Source organism: Homarus americanus, unplaced genomic scaffold (assembly GCF_018991925.1).
Source record: "Homarus americanus isolate GMGI-L3 unplaced genomic scaffold, GMGI_Hamer_2.0 scaffold29767, whole genome shotgun sequence".
In the NCBI taxonomy this organism is placed as follows: Eukaryota; Metazoa; Arthropoda; class Malacostraca; order Decapoda; family Nephropidae; genus Homarus; species Homarus americanus.
This window is the reverse complement of record NW_024730155.1, coordinates 20,135-24,957: the sequence shown is the minus strand read 5'-3', so window position 1 is coordinate 24,957 and position 4,823 is coordinate 20,135. Positions and strand designations below refer to the sequence as shown.

Genomic DNA, 4,823 nt, shown 5'->3' with positions numbered 1-4,823 from the left:
CACATTATATACTGGAATGCCCATTGCTTAATGTATATAGAAATGCCCATATAAATAATGTCCCCAAGCAAATAGAGTGGATGTTTAAAAATAGGAAAATAGATGAAATATGAAAGAAATATAGAAATTTTGCATCTAGAATATAACTATGTATGTATGTAACTGATTATAAGAAATATTAGGGATTTATGGGAGTCCTGAGAGGGACATTCCTGGACTGGGGTGGGGATGACTTATGTCACTTCATCCCTTTGAGATGTATTAATGTTTTTTGTATCTCAATAAACGTATCAATCAATCCTAATTTCCTTCAAACTTTCCCCTCATTTACGTCCACCTAACCCCCCCCCCCCGCCCCAATACTTCCAAAGTACTTCCAACAAAAACCCAGCAACAAATATTAGCCCTTCATCCTTATCTACAGGCTTCAAGTCAAGTTTGATAACGTAAAAAACAAACAAAAAAACATAGGAAAAAATGCTTCTGTAACAGTGCCATGTAAATTGTCATGTTTTAGAGAAAATCTATGAGAATCTAGTTTAGACAATATTCCTGCCAAAAAGCCATTATAGAGGCATATTACACCAAAAAGAGCCTGCCTATGTGCCTACATCTTAGCCAATCACCGTGACCTCTAAGTGTGACGCGAAAGGCGCAGCTGAGCTGTTTTTATTTTGTTTTTTTTATTGGACACCCCCTTACATCCTTGTTTAAGGTGAAGCGCAGAAGCGTTTACAGCGCCCAACAGGGAAGCATGCTAAGTTCATGGTTGATGATGATGATGGGATGGAGAGAAGAGAGCCATTGGCTCAAGAAGGTGGAAGACGGTGTAGGAGGAATATGTCTCATGAGTTAAGGGCGTAGAAGCCTGAAGAGTCAGTGGTTTATGTCAAAGCAAGTTATTGGAAGCTCAAACAACTTTCCCTGAATACGAATTCGCAACTTTCGATTTATAGCAGGTACCTACTTTGCTGCCAGGTGAACAAGGACCAAGGGAAGCTGGCAAGTGTGTCGGAACAAATTTCCACCGACCCGGGAATCGAACCCGTGACAACTGGCTTGCGAGGCAAGAGCGGTACAGCTCTACCCACAGGCGCCCCAGCTGAGCTGATTTGCTGAAAATTAGCGTCTCCTACCAACTACAATTGGGTTGTACAGTAATAAGGTTGAACAAGAGGACAGAACATGATTATGTCTCGTTGGCAATTATGTTTATTGCAATGGTAATTACTTATCTATTTTCATGATAATTTCCGATAAAACGGTTTTGATGGTACAATAAAAGCAGGTACTGTAAATATAGTAGGTGTTACAAGAAATATTCATACTTAGACAATAGATTTTTTTTAAGAGATGATTTAAAGGAAGGGAGCGTAGGCTTTGCTCGGATGTGTGGGGGTAAGTTGTTCCACACCTTCACACCGTGATATTTTATGGAGGAGTAGCTCTGGGTGCCTTAAGTTGTATCTCTGATTATACTGGAACTGGAAATAATTATTGTCAAGCAAGTGATTGATAGATTCAGATTTGCCCCCGAGGGGGATAGTTTATTGGGCACCCCCTTACATCCTGTGCAAGGTGAAGCGCAGAAGCATTTACAGCGCCCATCTGGGAAGTATGCAAAGTTCATACTTGCCTTTATGACTCGTGCATTAAGGGGGTAAAAGCCTGAAGGGTCATAGGTTTTGTCAAGTTACATAAAGTGAGAGAATGATGAGTGCGTGGGGGGAAAGTTCCCAGTACATTTCATCTGTTTATGGCAAAGCGTGGCAGGTCCCTAATAATGTCAAGTGCCAGGCCTGTCACTAGGAGGAGGGATATCTGGTCAGGGAGGGAAGAGGTGTTGGTAACAGCTAGGGACCTGTAGGAGGTGGTCATAGGGCAAGTGAGGATGTAGTGAGAGAGGGTGTGAGAGTCGGGTTGGCCACAAAGTTTACAAACAGTGCGGCCAGGCTCAGGGTTGCCAATGTACTCCCATAGGTACCTGTACCCTAGGTGCAGTCTCATGTACATAATCTGTTGAGATCGAGTCAGGGATTGATACTCTTTGTAGTGGCGGTTGTCGTCACCGGTTACAGCGTCATAGTGGCATAGTGTGCCGCTACCCCGTTGCTTCAGGTGTGTCCAATTTTCATCGAATGCCTCTCGTTGTGTGGCGTGTATGCGAGATTTGAGATGACTCAAGGAGAGGGCGAGAGCAGCTTCAATATCTTCTTCTTGTGTAGCTTCTTTGGCAAGCCGACCTACAGTGTCACAGGCAGTTATTCCTATAAGTGACGGGATCTAAATAAACTTGACACGGATGTCATCAGTTTGTTCTAGCCCGGCGACGGCGGCTAGGGTGTGTTGGGCGGCAGGGGAGGAGGGGGAGGCTAATTTGAGCCTCTCTAGCGCCGAAGTGCTGTCACTGATTATAAGGAGGTTCCAGCGTTCAGTGCGAGCATACAGTAGGTCGCCACCTCATGAATGCCCGCGAGGATGGCTATGCTTTCAGCATCAGTGGAGGAGGCCCAGTCGTGGACCCTGATTTTCCTGCAGGCCTGGCGCTCAGGAATCCACACAGCTGCCCCAGCGCTGCCCAGCGTGGTAACAGACACATCACAGTAGACGAGGATAGGAGGGTGGGAGGTCTTAAGAGAGGAGGCGACATCATTAATCTGCTCAAGGCAGTTAAGTTTGAGCATATACCGCAGTTGGGTGGATTTACGACCAGGGAAGGTGTGGACGACAACATCAACACTCGGGGAAGTCCACGGCGGTAGAGGCGAATGAAAAGTGATTGATAGATTTGTAAACAAAGGGGCACAGCAGTAGGTGTTAACATCTTCGAATTTAAAAATTTTCAATATAGCTAATTTTTTATTTGTGTGATCTGTTTTTTTTTCCAAGTAGGTCATTGTCCGTACAACTCTCTTTTGTGCAGTAACCAGAGATTATGTTTTTGAAGAGCTAGAGGCCCCCCCCCCCCATGCTGTGTGACAGTGTATCAGGTGTTGGTAAACAAGATCATGATAGATTTCTTTCATTGCTGTGACAGTGAGTGACTGTCGAGTGTGATACAGACTATTAAAAAAAACCCAACTTCTTTCAATATTATGAGTTACTAGGCATCAATTAGAGAGTTTGAAAATCTTTCATTCACACGTAATTGTCAAAATATAAATCATATAAAAGTAGCATAGAAAAAAAATTCTTTGCTGACCTTAAGCATAAATCAAGTACTATTTATTAACAGAGACCTTGTTAAGCTGTAAAAATACGCCGTTGTACCTTATATTTCTTATGTAATCCCTTATGAATTGTGTAAGGGGGATAGCGCGAACGCAGTCCCCCGCTAACAAAAATTGCGCACTCGAGTTAACCACATTTGGGTTAATCGCAAGGGTCAGCATCACCGGAGTGCAATGGTGAGCCTCGCCCTGGGAAAACCGCCTTCGTGATCACGGTATCTCCTGTGCCAGGTAATTATGCCCTGAATTGTTCATCCTAAACCCTAACCTAACTTGACTGACTTTCATTGTGCTGAACCATCTCTCTTATGTTATTGATTTAAATTATAAACCAATTATATGATAACTTTTTATTTAATTCGTAATATGCTAAAATAAAAATTGTCACATTAAAAGTGAGAGGCATATGATGGAAATAAACAAGTTTGGCTTTATAAACTATTCATTTCCATCAAAACACAAACATACAGGGTTAGAAAATTTTAACTATTGATAATTTTTTCGCGTTTTTCTTGTGTCTAATTCAATATGATTTCCCATTAGATCCAAAATAAAGTAATTAATAGTATCTCAACCATCAACTTTAGATTGATTTGCCAGGATAAGTTTGTATAGAGGTAAGCCAAGTTTTCTTCTGTAGCAAATTGATCCTGAAATTTCTTCCTCTCACAATTAAGTCGTTTGGGATATTGCTTATGTACTTTATCTATTAATTATGAGGAACTTGCTATCCAGTGAGGGCTATCCCTCCTAATATAAAACTGAACATTGTGGAAATACTTTATTTGGCATAGTAATGAGATCAATATAGCCCAGAATCATTTTATTGGAAAATTGACTAATCAAACTAGAAATTGATACAATTCCAAATTTTCTACAATTATATGCAATAAATATTTATACTTGTGTAAGCATTTTACAAATACTTCAGGAACTACTTCTCTGGGCGGAGCTTCATTTTTTCATGAAGGTTGGCATACACGGTTCATAAAGTAATTGTCTCAATCATTTAGGCACTATCATTTTTAGTGCAATTTATACTTTTCATAATGCAACGGAAATTAGTTTTCCAGCTTCTATGTAAAAAATAAAATAACAAAAACAGCGGGTGTATTGTTGGTATCATAGTTAAAAAACATTGGCAACCGGCGTATCTCTTCATGGAGAAAGTACAGTGTAGGGTATGCGTCCTTCAGTCTGTCCCTCAAACATGCCAGTTTCTTCCTTCACTAACACTAGTCAATAATGTTCATAAAGAAAAAAGAAAGAAAGAATGAAAGAAAGAAATAACGAACAAAAGTGATTTTTTTTTTAAGATTAAGGAAAACTAAAAATTGTAAATGGTAATATAACAATGAAGTGTAAAGAATAGTATAATAATTGGTAATATAATTACGGTTTTTGTTATTATAGATTACTAGTGTTGATGCATAAGGAGTTTGACTGTTTATCTGCAAACAGAACTCGAGATAAATTCTTGTTGCACCAATTTAAAACTAAAGTAAGGTTATTGTGTAATGTGCATTGCTTTGATTGCAACACAACAATCGTCATCGCTTCTCGGCCTTTTGGCTAAGATCAAAGTGTAGTATC

General features: G+C 40.1%; 1 non-coding gene across 1 annotated transcript; it reads right to left on the bottom strand.

Moving 5' to 3' along the window:
* Positions 1 to 3,306: 3,306 nt before the first annotated feature.
* On the bottom strand, positions 3,307 to 3,469 carry LOC121866903. Its single transcript, XR_006089047.1, has one exon. It is a non-coding gene; the product is annotated as a U1 spliceosomal RNA (small nuclear RNA).
* Positions 3,470 to 4,823: the final 1,354 nt, after the last annotated feature.